Here is a 16,859-nt window from a genome sequence, read left to right as displayed (position 1 = left end):
GGTAGAAGACAGACAGCATTTTGAGGTAGAGTGATATTTTTCTCTTTATATTTTCAAGGTTTTCCATGATTTCTAATGCAGACTTTAAAAACTGTTGGTAACGTATCATAGTGGTGGCTTTTCATGTGTGTTTATATTATTTTAAAATAAAAGAGCTAAAGAGGATTATTAAGTTTAAAAAAACTATTCATCGTTTACTATAAAGTTATATTGTTATACAGATGTCATATTTATTTTTATTTTCTGTACTCTCACAGTGCAAAATAGCACATCTGCTATCTAAATATTTTCATTGAAGTGATGCAGAACTTGAAATCGTTTTTACTCATGGACACTAAAACATCACCGCTTCTGGTTAGTTAATTGAACTAGTGATTATTCTTGAACATGTGGGTTGGTTGTTTTCTGCCTGAAATAATTACCCAATGAAGCTTACACTAGAGCTATCAGCAGGAAGCTAACAATCAGGGTGTTGGTGAGAAGAATGTACGTAACACTTCTGTGTCTGCTGCCAGATGGAGAAGCAGATGGGTGTGTAATACATGCAAAACTAACTACATGACCTAAATCTTCTCAATATCCATTATCAACAAGGTCAAGTTTTTTGAAAACCAATTTTTTCAACCAATGGATCACTAAAAATGAGCGAATAATAGGTTTCTGTATATAAGACTATATTTTTACCTACAAATCATTCTTGAACCAAATAGTACATTTGTTGCCCACTACTAAAATAAGTGGTAATACTAATTTTTATTAGTTTACATGACTAAATAATCAGGTAGTTACTGAAAAAGACACTACTTCTTAGTGTCTTTTTACATCTTTCTCAGACTAAAGATTTAAATCATTACTTTTAGTACAATTATTCCTCTAAACTGTGTTAAAAAGGGATTTTAACTTGAAGACCATTTGTTCTGTGTGTGTGTCAATTTATCCATCTATATAAATATATGACTTATTATAATTATTGTCCTATGCTGCCCTAGACATAGAAGCTCAAATTTCCCCAACATGTTTAAATTACTTGTTGAGATTTTAATCTTTATTATAGGAATTTTCTATGAAAACATTCTTTAGTGCCAGTGTTAAAACAAGGTACACTTATTTCTGATCATTTCTAGTTATCCATCAGTTTTCCTCAGGTGTTTTGCCATTACAATGGAAAACAAAAAATCTATAGGAGAATATGTTCGTGTCAGTAATCTGAAAAGGGAAGTTAATCATAATACTCAGAAAATAATACTCAGAATATACATTTACATCCACAATAATACCTGCTAACGTATTTTCCCACAAGTGTTATGCTGTTGTTTACATTTGTTAAACATAACTGTTGCATTGTATTTTTTGTCTCAAACACATAAAGGATTTAATTGTTCAAAGCTTGATTTACTAAATTGGAAAATGATAGTAGTAGTAACATACAACAATTGAGATTAAAGCCATACATTCATATAATGAACATGTATAAATAGTAGATGTATTTATACTTGCTAGAAAATTAATATGCAAAGTCCATTTTATGTAGTTACACATAAAAAGTTCAAATGGGTCAATAAGATCTTTAAAAATTAAGGGTTATTTAGCCCTAATCCCTAAGAGAAAGCAATACTATAAAGAGGCATGATAAAATCCACTGTTATTGGGCTTCCCTGGTGGCGCAGTGGTTGGGAGTCCGCCTGCCGATGCAGGAGACACGGGTTCGTGCCCCGGTCCGGGAAGATCCCACATGCCACGGAACGGCTGGGCCCATGAGCCATGGCCGCTGAGCCTGCGTGCCCGGAGCCTGTGCTCCGCAACGGGAGAGGCCACAACAACAGTGAGAGGCCCGCGTACCGCAAAGAAAAAAAAAAAAAAAATTCCACTGTTATTGACATATATAGTCAACAAATTGGAAGTTTTCTGTCAGTATTTGTCAATCAAATCACACTGCTGCATAATGACACTAGATGTAAAACAACATTATTACTTGGCTATACAAGCAGATACTTTATTTTTCATGTGGACAAAAACTGACAGTCAGAAAATAATCAGCCTCTGGCATGTGTTGTGTATAGACAAGGGATACATGCTAATGGCTTTTTATTCTCTTTATCACTGAAAGTTCAAATCTCAGGACTTTCAATTTCAGTTCCAATGTGTAAAGAGCTTGGAAGTTGTTACACCCATCCTTGCAACAAGAAAAATCTGGACAAACTGAGTGTTAATGACGTTTCTTGGGCCCATTGGAGAAATGAGCTTTACAGGGACAAGCACAAGCTTGAGGCCTGAAGAGTTGCAGGAAAATCCAGAGAATTACAACCAAGATCTGCTTCGTTGTAGTAGTGGTTGCTAGAGCCATAGTCTACTAGGAACAGTTAAATAGTAATTTGGCTAAACGCTGAAGACTGTGTGTGATCTCACAAGAGTGAGCAATCTCGGGGGATGCAGTCCTGCACGTCCCCACATGTTCATGGGCTTTACCTTCAGGTGTCCCACCAGTTTCTCATGGTGAAGATCTGAGCATGATCTCCTCATAGCTCTGCAGAATGAAAGGAGAGAGTAAGTCTTGTGGATGCGCCCAGAGCCTCCTCCATTACCAAAGACCTGCTCCCCAGGGGAAGAAACTTTACCAGGGTCTTGTATGAGCTGGGTGAAGGGTATTCCTCCAACTCCAGCCCCTTTAGTCTTCTTGTCTCATTTCAGAGGGAGATGATTCTTTTCTATGAGAAATATCTATTCAAATTATTTGCCCATTTTTAATTGGGTTATATTTATTTGTCTTCTTATTGAGTAGTACCTGTTCCTTATATGTTCTAGATAATAAGCAGTTATCAGATATATGATTTGCAAATATGTTCTCCTGTTCTGTGAGCTGTCTTTTCACGTTTACGTGCTTTTCTATTAATTTTTGCTTAAAATACCTTTGATGTATTTCCATGCTAATTTATTTGTTTTCCTCATTCTTTTTAGCAATGGCATGTTTTCAATATTTTAAATGGTTTTGCCAAATTTATGGACAAAAATGCCTCTCATTGTATAATTTTGCATTTTTTTTAAAAGAGAGGTAATTTCTAAATTTTTATTGGTCTGCTGTTTCTTTCCACTGTATTAACCTGCTTATCCTTCCATGTGGAATTTATCATCACCTGGCAAGCTGGCATGTTATATATTTACTGTTAATTGATTTCGTATTTTCTTTTTTGCCATTCACTAGAATGAGGGTATGCTATTCGTTTTGTTCATTTGCTCTAGCAGTGATTTTCTTGAATGATATATTTTTCCACTTGTTTATCTTAGAGCATTTGATTGTGGCATTGAACATTTTCTAATTGACATAGAGAAGTATAGCATAGCTTTGTTTTGCAAGCATGTACTGAGGAAGGTCCACGTTTTTACTGTTTTCTTAATTTAATTTACTAGAAGGAAAAAAACCCATTAAACTTGGAAATCCTTATTAATTTTTATTAATAAAAAGATATAGGCAAATACCATGGCCTATATCTTTTATATAATTCTAAGTCACTGTTAGATAGTATGTATTGGGAGCAACTATCGGAGGTAATAGAACAAATCCTTATGGCAGATGGGAGAGGAATGATTTAACATAAATTGTGACTCTTTACTCTAAATGTCCTTAAAATTTCCATTCCCAATGGAAGAAGAAAAGGAAGTATTAAGACGTACGACCAGACATGTATTTCTGAATTAGAGAAGCCAAGGAGACATTTAGCAGTTCTATCTATATTCGGGCCAAATGGTTTTGGTTTAGCTAGCTTAAAGAGAGCATTGTTAATATAAACTCAATTACTGTTTAACTTAATTTATGATATTGACTTTCTGTAACATTCTCTAGTTTGCAATCTTTGCTAAACTAGAGAATGGGAGTTTAATAATTTATAAAACATCATGTCATATCTAATTTTTGAGTACTATTATTTCTGAATAACTCATACATCAAATAATTTAATAAGACAATAGATATATGTGTGTTTATTTCCCAAGGTTTTAAACTAGATTTTATCTATTTGAAAAATACTAAGATTTTCATTAAGACAACTTATGAAAATGATCTGGGAAATGTCATTAGTTAATAGCTGTTAAACAATACAGTATTCTATCAATTTATCTACTGCACGTGTTTTCACATAACTAACATCTGTGAAATTAAGTTGAGTCTTACAATGGCTAGTATGTCATAACCTAATTGGCAAGATTTTTCTTTCTTGGTGGTATATGTAAAATGATATGTACAAAAAAATGAAGGAAATAATAGCATTTTGATTATTAGATTTTGCTTTATATTTGTGTATTGAAGTCTACTCATTTTTCCAATGTAGTTAAAGGAAAATATAAGAGCAAATAATATTAAAATACAGTAATTAGTGCAATCTGAGATGTTGGTTCCGCCCCTCGGGGAGCGGGAAGACCGGTCAGTTGCATCAGCCTCCTTGGTGGGGGTTCTGTCTGGCTCCCTGGGCCCTTCCCCGGACCTGCTGGCCTTACAGGAAGTAGATGCAAGTTGTTATCAAAATACACATTCTGAGTAACCTGAAAATATCTTAAAAATATTTATGGAAATATTTGCATATGTATTTGTTATTTAAACGGCATTTCCTAGCACAAGGCACATAACACATCATTGTTGCCGCTTCTACTTCCAAATGAATGCATAATCATAAAATCTAGTATCACATAGATTCTACTTTCATCAGTCACACCATTGAGTCAGGTCTAAAAGAGGCACATGTAACAAAGAATGTAGACAAAAGCCAAGTAACACCTTGTTGTTTTGTTTTTTACTGTGATTTGAGCAGAGATTTTAAGAAACAATTATGGTATGTGGGTACATTTCTTAAATAGTCAGAATCAAAAAGCTTCAAACTAATACAGTCTCCAAGGCTTTTGTTTTCCATGAAATCCCTGGGATTTCTAAATGTGAGTCTCAGCACGTATCACACTGCAAGTGTAGTCCCACCCGATACATTCATGCCACTACCATGAAATCTTGATAGAGAAGACACATTTGGTTCAGAGAAATGAGAGGGGGTAGAAACATGTGTTAGCTGTTTCCAGAATCTGTAAAATAAATTAATTAATTAGTAATTAACTTATAAAATATGCCTATCTTAGAATTGTTAATCTCTTTCTAAATTCCTCCCTTGAATACATTGCCCAATCAAATAAATTTGATCTGTAAGATCAAGTAATATCTCCCCTCTGGAAATGAGATGAAAAGACTAGATCTTTGATCTCAATGGGGCGGTAATGGGCAAAGAGATGATTTTGCCATCCGTTATTGATAGGCCAACATAAGTCTACATAAGGAAAACTTTTTATCCCAGTTATGTTTCTATTTTCCTTAAAAAATAAATGCACATAAAATTTAGAAAATTTAGAACATCGATAAAATCCAAAATATGATTAACCTTATATTGATAAGGCAGAGAAGAGTCTTATTAGGTTTTTAAAAATAACTAAAATGTTATATTAATTTGGAAGCTTTCACTGAGGCACTGAGATACAACAGGTAAGAAAGTCCAGACCAAGATGCAAATCTTCAAAGGACGTTTCTGCAAATCAATTTTACATCTCTAAAAAACTGCTCATTTACACTGAGAATGAAAAAGGCCCTCATTATGGTGTATGCAATCAAATGTTCCCAGCCAAGAGAACGCAAAGTCAGTGTAATTCTTGCTCTGTTTAACTCATCTCTTTTCAAGACTAAAGAGATGAAAAAACATGCTCACCAGAATGGGGAGGAGGAAAGGGCGAGAAAAAAAAAACCCAACAATAATAGAGGAAGTATCTTACCTACCTTCCATCGCTAAAAATCCCTGCCTGGAGTAAACTCCACTGGCAGAAGGAAAGTCGAAGTTTTTAAGGAAGTTGGATATTGGAAGCTTAATTATTGAACAACACCTGATTTTCAAAGCACTGAATTAAAATTTTTTTGCGGGCTTCCCTGGTGGCGCAGTGGTTGAGAGTCCGCCTGCCGATGCAGGGGACACGGGATCGTGCCCGAGTCTGGGAAGATCCCACATGCCGCGGAGCGGCTGGGCCCGTGAGCCATGGCCGCTGAGCCTGCGCGTCCGGAGCCTGTGCTCCACAACGGGAGGGGCCACAGCAGTGAGAGGCCCGCGTACCGCAAAAAAAAAAAAAAAAATTTTTTTTTTGCAACTTACAGTGATATTAGAATCTTTATATTTTTATCATATATTCTACACAATTTTAAAAATTAGCATTACAATGAGGATTTTTCCTATTGCTTTAAATATCACATATTTATAAAAGTAAATTGTATTTTGTATATTTTTGAATATATGTTATTAAATGAACAGTTTCTTCACAAACACGTCTTTCGATGTTGTATTTACTCTGAGACACATGCAGCAATAGATGGCGCCACTCTGCTTTCTCCCAGGAATAAGAAGTGGTTTTTCTGATGCTGAGTTTTGTTTCCAGGACCAGGATAGCTCTATTTTTCTAAATAGGAGATACTATAGTGGCATGCTTTTCTCAGATTATCTGTGTATGTATTGTGTTGCTCAACTCTGTAGCAGCCTACTTGTGTGGAGAGCGATACTCTTGGTTCCCTCTCCTGTATGGCCATTTATTTCTGGACTGCATATGCTCTATAAAGGAAATAACATGATCACATGCTTTTTAGACACCAGGCAGTGCTTTAAGCACTTAAAAGTTGTTTATTTAACCCTCTCAACAACTGTAAATGGGAAGTATTGTAATTATACCCCTTTTAATTCTGAGGAGACCGATACCTGGAGAGGCTAAGGAACTTGTCCAAGGCCACATAGCTACTAAACAGCAGAGCTGGAATTTGGCCTCAGGCCCTCTAGCTCTGGTGGCTGCCATGCTTCCCACTGAAAGGACTGAAGAGAAGTCGTTTCCAGAAACCAGAAGCAGGGAGTGTGCTTTGATCATTTTATGAAGCTCAGAAGGCAGCTGGTGGAGCACGAGTGGGAGGGTTTGTTGCCAATAGAAAGGAGAGCTGATGATGGGCAGGTATCCAGGCAGGAAGAAATGAAGAGCTGAGCGAAGACAGTGGCAGTGGCAGTGAGAGAAAGTGATGGAGATGGACGGTAAGAGGTGACAGAAGTTAGGCGGAGGTGAGTGGAAGGAACAGGTCTGGAATTTCATCGATTTTCTGGCTTTGAAAAAAAAAATCTCTTTGTCTCTTGTTTACATCTAATTGATTCTTTCCACTCTGTAGAGAGAATATTTTAGAAAGTTTATAAATTCTCCAATATATCAATATATTAATATATCAGTTTGGAATGATGATGTAAATAGAGCTCCAAATCTGAAATTCAGAAAGAAAGAAGTCAGGAAACTTTTATGTGTTGTAAAGCCTGTACCCAAACACTTACTTTGTTCCCAAGGACACACATTTATAAGCTGGGATCTACACACTTGGTTTGTGGATGGGCTCTAAGGGATGTGAGCAACTTGAAGTTGCAGGCGAATTGTGCTTGCCTTTGCATCTGTGCACTTCTCTGGGGAGGGGGACCACAGCTTGCATTTGAGTCTCAGAGGGTTTTGCGACCAAACGAATCTTATAAACCACAGCCCTAGACCCTCTATATATGCACCGTACCTACTCTTTCATACACCACAGTGTGGTGCTTAGGGCTACAGTCTGCAGAGTGACTACCTCAGTTTAAAGCACAGATCTGACATCTGCTTTTTTATGACCTTGAGCAAGTTTCTTACTATTTCGGTGCCTCCGTTTCCTCATCTGAGAAACAGGGAGTCGATTACAGTAGTTTTGAAGGTTAATTTAGTTAACACAGATAAACTTATTAGGGCAGTGCCTGGCACCCAAAATAAACTCTGATAGCTATTCTTGTTGGTTTCCTTGAACCGAGTGAACCAACAATGTTTTTTCTCCACACAGGACTGTATCTTGCAACCATAACTACCACAGAATTATACTGAAAAATTACAGTAAGGTCACATTATGTAAAATCATTAACTTAGTAACTGTTGTACAGAATCAAGAAGCACCCTCAGATAGGGAGGGCCAAAGCTCATCAGCAAATCTCAAACAAGAATAAAATGCACAAGAATCATCGAGTGCATATTTGATGTATCCTAACCTAGAAATAGTCTCATTATGTAGATCTGTGTTGAGGTCAAGATTTTGCATTTCTGATAAAGGGCCCCAGGTATGAATGATTCAGGTGATCCCCTGACCACCATGAAGAGTCTTGCCTTCAGTGGCATTACTTTCTGCCTTTTTGGTTCCTGCAGCCCTCCTAGTTATCTTTGTCAGGTGTGATGTGATCTCTAAAACCAATGGATCATACACAAATCACCCAACTACAGACAGAGGTAGACTAGATAAACAAATGCCCTTTTGTACAAGAAAACTAGCTTCTTTTCTCTCCCCTGAAAAAAAGTTACCTATCACTTTTCTACTCCCAAGCTAGCTCAGGTTATTTACATTTTTTCTTATTAAAACCACTTCTGTTATGATTAGGAGGTCGTCAATTTTCCACCTAGCTATAGCTTCATCCTCTGCCATAGCAATGCCTTTGCCACACAATATCCAGGAGATAACTAGGTCAATCAAAGTCATGTATTACAACATTTTTTGTTTTCCAATAGCATGTCTAAGAAGCAAAAGTTAAAAAAAACCCAACACACACACACACACACACACACACAAACTCTCTCTCTCTCTCTCTCACACACACACACACACACACACACACACACACACACAGGCCTTATAGTTTATAATCTGATTTTGCTACAATTATAATAAAACTTGTATCTTGCACCATGACACTGATGATATTCTGATTTTTCAATATAACGTAGATTCTTTAAAAATTAATTCCTCATCTTCTGAGTAGCTAAATATTTTGAAACTATGTAATTTTTCCATCACAAAAAAGGAATTTAAAACATATTTCTTGACATATCATTCCAATGGGAATTTCATGCAAAAGTAATATTTTAACAGCAGGCTGGAAGGAAGACTCATTGCCTTGTCAAATGCCAGTTACAAAATTAGACACAGTCTTAAAGGGAATAAATGGGGGATTAAAATGTTTTTGAAGCTACTCATTTGTCTAAACTTTATTAAAATTTCCATGAAAGGGTAATCATATTGATATATTGTCATATATACAGAACAAAAACAACGTGAACAGAAGAATGATAAATTATTTCCTCTTAAAAATTAACATTACTGATGGCCAGTGCTATCTGAACAGTATTTGGATGAATTAAGCAGATGTTACACTTCTTTTTCTAAAGAAATTTAATTCAAACTAAAACATAGGAAGGCAAATCTCAGAAAAAAATGTGAAGGTTTAAAACAGTCCTAGCTCTGCCAGTTGAGATGTCATTAGCAAACTACTGTTTCACCTGAAATAAAATTTATATTATTATCATACTTGCTATCAATATATGATGTTTATATGAATTTACATAAGTGACTAATTTAGGTTATAAAGCATGAATTATTATATCATTTTGCTTCTTTTAATATCTGTGTCCTTTCTGGTTTCAAAGTGATCCATTCTAGGTTCTTCTCTAGTCCTTTGAGCTAGTATCTTTATACAGACAGACTGATGGAGCTACCTTTGATGTAGGCTGGGACTTGGACCCGGGACCCTTTACTGAAGTGCTTGCACCTGGACAAAAGTCTCCTGGAGCAACAGAATACAAAGAAACTATACAGGACTAAAAATAACTGCATGCATGTGCAGTTGGGGCAAATTACGAACAATACAGTACAAAAAGTCCAAAAACCAATTGCCACTTCTAGTTGCCGGGAGCAAAAGCAGGGTACTGTGTCTGATCCCTTCACCAAGCACCACCAAGGGGGTGGGCAGACGACCTAAGCCACCCCTGTGGCCTGACCCACCGATCTGCCCCGAACCTTCACCCCCATTAAGGAAGTAGCCTGCCCTCCTCAGAGTGAGCATGGACATCTGTTTCCTGTTTTTGCTCCCTCGTGCTGCCGCAGGAGTCCCAATAAAGTCCTGCTTGAATTTCTTGTCTGACCTTTTACAAATTTCTACTGATTGAAGAATCCAAGGCCCCAGGTTGGTAACACCTTTACTCTCCATGGATTCCACTTTGCAAATAGATTTGACGCCTACTTTTCATTTCTCTTTACAAATCATGTTTTCTACTCTGAATATTTTTTTCCCTGTGTGTGAATCTATCATTATTCCCAAGAGTAGATGACTGGATGGTGCATACAGCAGACGTGCTGTACGTAGCAGTATGCAGCTGAAAGCCTCATGGACAGAATAGTAGGTGGATGTGCAGATTCTCCGGTGGCCTTTCATTTGGGGCCCCCAAAGCATTGTCGGGGGGGTGTCTTAAAGCAACATGCTGTTTGTTTGTATCTTTTTTTGGTAAACTGAAAAGAAACTTTATTTAGTTTTCTTTTTAAAGCAGTATGGTTTAAAAACCAGTTGAGTTTAAGAGACAAGAACATGAAACCTAACAGAGGGAGTCAGACAGACAGACGGGAGGACTGATCAGGGGCTTAAACGTCAGCTCTTCTCCATCTTGGAAACAAGGTCATTACAGATTCTGGTCAGTCCTTGTTTTCTTCAGTCCTCTGCAGAGGGTGGATGCATCTTCTCCTTGCTCAGGCTCGCCTGGAGGGCCGGAGTCTTCCCTCTCTGCCTCCTGTTTCTCAAACCACTTGAAGGGGTCAGAGGAAGATTCTTCCCCGGAGTCCAGTTCTGCAGTAGTGCATCTTTTCCGTTCGGAACCTTCTGGATTTTGGCTCTGTCCAGTTCCTTCTCTTCCTGAGCCTCCTCTATCGCCTGGCACACTGTCCCCGCAAAGCCGCCCACGACCTTCCCCCACTTTCAGGTGCTCCACGTGGAGCTTCTCACACCTGCTCTTGGGCAACAGGGCCTCCCTCTGCGTGGCTTCCTCCGATGCATCCAGGCCCCTCGGGATGCTCTGCAGCTGGTCCGCCGCCGGCTCAGGGCACACGGGGGCGGCCGCCGGTCGCCTGCACGCGCCCGCCCCGCCGCCAGGGAGCGCCTGCGCACCACGGGCAGGACGGGTCTCGGGGCTCCGGGCGCCGGTCTCAGAGGGCCGTCGCTGAGGAGTGGGGCCGGCCTGCGGCCCTCCGGCGCCGGCTGGTTAAGCAAGGAAGCCGCATCGTCTCCGGGTTCCGTTGGGGCTGGTGCCAGAGCCTCGGGGGGCAGGGAAGCGCCCCGGAGGGTAACCTCCGCGCAGGAGCGGTACCTCCCAGGTGAGTCCTGCGCGGCCGCGACCCGCGGGCTGCCCCGGCGAGGCGGGTTCGAGGGCCGGGCCTCCCGCTGTCGCGTCCTCGGCTCGGCCTGCTCCGGCCTGGAGGGCCCCGCGGAGGAGGAGCGGGGCCCTCGCCTCGGCTCTCGCGTTCCTCGAGGGGGGCTGGAGGCCTGGCCCAGCCCGCCGCGGGCCCTCGGCCTTCTCGCGCCGACGACTGGCGGCCGCGGCCTGCCGGGCGCAGTTCTCCGGGCCTCGGCGTCCTCGTGGCGGGCGCCGGCGGGGGTCGGCCGCGGGCCCGGGGCGCCGGGCTCTGTGTCGGGCGCCCGCGCGGGCTGGAGTCTCGGCCTCGCCCTCCCTAGGCGGAGTGTGGGGCGGCGCCGGCAGCCGTGCTCGCGGCGGCGCCGCTTCAGGGGCAGCGAGCTGGTGGCGAAGCCGCGCGCGTCCGCGTTCCCAGTCGCGGCCCCCGACGCCACCGGCCCTCGGTTGCGGCCGCGCCGCCCTTGCCGTCTTGGCCTTGGTCGGTTTTCGGGGGCTTTGCGAGGTGCAGGCTCCTTCCCGAGAGACCGGCCCACAGGGTCAGCGTTTGAGTAACGTGCATCCCACCTGATGAAAACGGTTTGCGGCGGCCTGTGAACAGTGGGCTGGCCGTGGAGCCGCGGCGGTCCCGCTGTCTCGAAATGCGTGTTGTTTTCAGCGCGGTGATTTGGCTGTAGTTTAATATGAGCAACAGTGAAATTAAATGAAAATGTATCCTGCGTAAATGTTTGTTGTGCATATGAAAGGTAGAACAGAAAGCTCAGAAATTATTAAAAATATGCCTGGCAGTGTAGTTTAATTATAAAAATCGGCGTGTCAACAAACTTCCACAGCTTCCACAATGAAAAACTGTCGGCAGAGCTGAACTCTGGCTTTAATGGAAGTGCTGTTAATACCGTGTTCCCGTGATAAAAGAGAAGACGGTAACCATACAAAAAGAGATTATTATATAGATTGTAACGTGCTTCGTTCATAATTGCCGAGCGGCAGCCTGTTCTTTAGAACTCACCACTGCCTAAAATATACGGCTTTATTGAATTCGCTTATTTTCCGCCTAATTACAATTGAAACGCAGTATAGCAATTTGAGATTTTGTATCCTGCTCTCCATTCTCGGAGGCGGTAAACATAGGCGTACCGCCTCTGGAGGCAGGCGTCGGTCTTGGGAGAAACGCTTGAATTTCTGTGCCTGTATTCTGTAATTTTAATGTTCTGTAAAACAGAACAACAGCAGTGTATCTCTCCGAAGTGTGTTGTGAGGATTCGTGAAGTTAATATGCATAAAGTTAAGAACTGTGCATAATACAGATTCACATGACATTTTTGTTAGTCATATGAGCAAACTGAGATCACATACCCAATTAACCGCCGTCTTGTATCTTCAACTTCCTTTCCCCAATTTGTGTGAACTTACGTAGTTCATGGTTGTTCTCTCAGTTAACCTTTACAGCTCGAAATAGGATATCAGTCTGTTTTTCGATCCACCCGATTTAGATGTATTTATTGATTGACCATATTCATCGCTTCCTTATTTTCAAATATAAGGCAAGTAGCATACCTGTGCTTCCCTTCACCCTCTGATTTATTTCTGCCCTACCGTCATTAAAGTTTCTAACAGTGGTAGTCTGTACTGTATCTATAATCGTGTACCTTGCTTTGTCTAAAGGTGAATTCTATGTGTTGGAAAACATTGAACGCTAGCAAGGAGCTAACAGTTACGGTTTGTTTTGTGCTAGGCACTGTGCTAAGTGCTAAGTACAGGAGATAAATTATCTAAATTTATGACCAAACGAATCCTGGGAGAATGGTCCTAATTTTAGAACCCTACTTTATAAATGGGGTTCTGTTCGTAACACTCTGTTTTATAAATGAGAACCCTGATGTGTAGAGAGGTTTTAGAAAATTCCTAAGACTTAACACCTAATAAACGAAGGAAGTTCACATGTAGCAGATCAGTTACCAGCGCTTTTCAAAAGATAGGTTATGATGCCCCTCAAATATATTTACAAATCAGTATCATGGCTGTGTTAATAGTATAAATGACGTAAGTGCAGTGATGGACTCTTACGTTAAAAAATGTAAATCTTTTTGTCTAAGCTGCTTGACGGAGAATGTTCAAACCATCAGGTTCAGTACGTTCTCCTTCTTACACCCTTACCGATTTCTCAAACCTATGTCATATGTTAGATTGCTTTATAAGCCTACGATATAACGATTTATCCAGTGTTGTGGTCTTCCTGGACTCTCTAGTTAATATTCTTTTGTATATAGAGGAGTCATTGCAATTCCTGTAATAACATACATTTTGCTGACAGGGAACTACTTTTTTGTTGACCAAGATATCTTTATCTTCTAACTTTTAATAATTTAAATGTAATTAGATTATCTGTTTTGCTAATGAGACATTCTTCATGGAGCCTCCTTTGGCTTCCATATTTTTTTGATTCTTGTTTTCATTTTCCTGGATTCTGTTCTTTTGTTAGTTTGAATATTGGAGTTGACTGAATCGGAATGACTCTCAAATAATAGTGACTTAAAAAAAGATAGGTTACTCCTCACAAAAGTGTAAGGTGGTCCTTGACTGGGAAAGCAGCTGCATATGTTTCAGACTTCTACTTCTATGTCATTTCTCTGTCATCTTTAACACTTGACTTCATTCTCATGGTCCAGTATGTCCACCTCAGGTTTCCTCCATCATATCACTGTGCACGAGCAAGGAAGAAATGGGAAAGGCAGTGGTGTAGGGGAAGGTTCTCTTTCTGTTAAGGGAAGAACCCAGAGGACTCTTAAACGTTTACATTGCAACAGTCAGAACCTAGGAGTAGAGCCACACCTAGCAGCAGAAAGATTGGGAAAACTTTTTTTTAGCTGGGTGACCATTGCCGAACTAAACGCTCTTACATTGTAAGAAGAGATATTAGAGGGTTGCTAGCATCTCTGTACCCTTTTTGAGATCTACAGAACATTTGAAGCTAAATTTTTGTTGATGCATTTTGGGATAGAAATGTCACAGGCTTCTGTAGGCTAGGTGTAGTCTCTTTAACAATACGTTTTACGTTTTCAGAAAGGAAAAAAAAATGTAGGTTTCCAGTCTTTCTGCTTTTTGTCAATTTCCTGTGCGAATTACCCCAGACAGAGAGCACACCTGGACATAGAGATTAAATCTGAACTCTTTCACCTTCTTTGTTCTGGTCTTTGTGGTTTGTCCTTCAAGATCTCTGACCACAGGAAACCAAAATTCGGCCAGTTGTTGAATATTTACCAGTCAGCACCGATTTTAGCAAGCTGTATTGTCGGTGACAAGTTTGATGGTGGTTTAATTTTTATTCCTCTGTAGATAACCTGTATGTTCATCATAGAAATCTTTTAAAATTACATATTTTTCACTGGAATTTTCAACACTCTTGTCTCTGTGTTTAGGTCAGTGAACTCAATGTGTCTTTCAATTAAAAGATTAATGGTATATTTGACAGTCATTTTATTAATTGCCTTAGGTGTTTTCTGTCTTCCTGATCTTTGTCAATGTATCTATATTCCCATAACCAATGCTATCAGAAGTGTGTTACATTTTTTTACATATTCATTGTAATTTTGATGGGATTTTGAGGGGAAATGAAATTTAAAATGTGTTCTCAATCCACCCCCATTTAAAACCTCAGAAATGTACACAAATGTTAATAAAGACTAGGGCTTTAAAAATGAGAGTACTTACCAGGATTATTTCCAGCTCACCAACTATTTAGGAAGACAGAGGTATTTTGATAATGTAAATATACTTTCTTTTCATCTGTAATGAGAATAAAAATAGCTAAGTTATCAATTCATTAATTTTTCTTTTATTTTTGCCATTTTTCAAATGTTTAATAATAAAATAATCAATGTATTTTCTATTCTAAAGTTAGACAATGCTAGATTCTCTGAATAGTTTGAAAAAAAGAGCAAAGTTAAAATGACTGACTATATCACAATCTTTTCCACGCCTGTAACAGTGTGAAAAGCAGAGTGTTTTTTACATGTAAATAAATGTGGTTTGGACCCATGTTTTTCATTCTTGAATAATACTAGAACCTGATCGATGGCTTTATGTTAATAAATCTCTGGACATTGAAAGACTACTTTTAGTTTGTTGGAAGCCACAATGCAGCTGAGCAGTGGGGCAGCTGAGAGCAGTGTATGTGTACACTGTCAATGTGGTTATATGTTTATATTTAAAATGTTATTTGTTGTACATTTTTAATGCATTGACCTCATATGAAACTTTACTGATCAGTGTTTAGAGCTGTTTCTTGTATATCTCTGTGTACACATACACATATGCATCATCTACCTGGGTATGATTTAATTAATTGATTCGTGTTACTGCTTAGCTTTTTTTCATAATGTGCCCACAATTTTTTCTCCAAAGGCCCTAAGGAACAATGTACGATAAGTAAATAAATAAATAACCAGAAGTTATTATTCTTTGTTGTGATATTTGACATAAATCAAATACTTGGCTGCCCTATAGTCCTAGCCATATATGATGAATGAGGCAGATTATTCCAGTGTCAACATTTCTTCCTTGTGTGTACTCCTCCTTCAGACTTTGAGCCTACTTATTATATCATTACCAGTTCATCAATTTTTTTCAAAGATGGTGTTGTGTCCTTGGCTAACTTTGTACTTGAGAATTATATTTTAGTGGATCTGTGGGAGCAAGCCAAAATTTGAGTGAATTCGATAGAAACTAGAAGATACTTTGCAAAGGGGAGAAAATAACTTGTGTGGTGGCTGTTTGGGAGAAACGGTGTCCCGCAAGTTTGTGGTGTTGTTCATTTCATTTTGTTTTGTTTCTCAGTGTGTAAAAAGAAACAGTATATTTTTATGCTCCTGAGAAGAAAGCAGCACAAAATGTAATATCAGTAAGTGAGAACAGAAAACTGCTAGAGCAGTATACGTAAGTGGCCAGATGATTGGGTCTAGAAAATAAAGGGAGGGATTGACTTGGCATGATAACTTTGGCAGTTTATTAAGTTAACAGTTGGAAAGGCAGAGCACGGGGTGCAGATCCTGATAGGTGGGCAGGTGGTAGTGGGAGTCTGCAGAGCATCTTTTCTAATGTTGCAGTTACACACCAGCAAAGGGTAAATCAGGACATTCCCTGAAATTAAGGAGAAGGGAGGAGAGTTGGAAATTTAAGAAGAGAAAAGATGTAAAGGAGCCATGTAGGAGAGTGGTAGCTGAAAGGCCTGGAGAGGTGTGACTGTCGGATAGCCTGAAGGTCACTTAAGGTTTGTGCCATCATCATAAGGGAGGCTGATCAGACGCATCCGTGCAGAAATAGAGGTAGACCGCTGGGTTTACCCCCAAAATGGTGCTTTTACAAGTGAGTTTAAACAGTGAGAAAAGGACAGGAGAGTCAAGGAATTACGTGAAAGAATCATTATTTTGATTGACCATAGTATTTAAGCTGGCTGAGGGCAAGAGGACACCAAATGGGTGAGGGGCAGTGAAAAGGCAATGCGATTTGAAGTTCCTGTGGGTAGAAGGATTGTTGGGGCCTGGGTCTTGCAGGAAGTGATCTCAAATGCCAGTCGGCAATGGTTA

At 39.7% G+C, this 16,859-nt stretch overlaps 1 pseudogene; it reads right to left on the bottom strand.

Moving 5' to 3' along the window:
- The window catches only part of LOC132512642 (uncharacterized), a 108,622-nt pseudogene extending 98,537 nt beyond the window's left edge, over positions 1-10,085 (bottom strand).
- Between the last annotated feature and the right edge of the window lie 6,774 nt (positions 10,086-16,859).

Source organism: Lagenorhynchus albirostris, chromosome 21 (assembly GCF_949774975.1).
Source record: "Lagenorhynchus albirostris chromosome 21, mLagAlb1.1, whole genome shotgun sequence".
Lineage (NCBI taxonomy): Eukaryota > Metazoa > Chordata > Mammalia > Artiodactyla > Delphinidae > Lagenorhynchus > Lagenorhynchus albirostris.
This window is presented reverse-complemented; position numbering and strand designations above follow the sequence as displayed.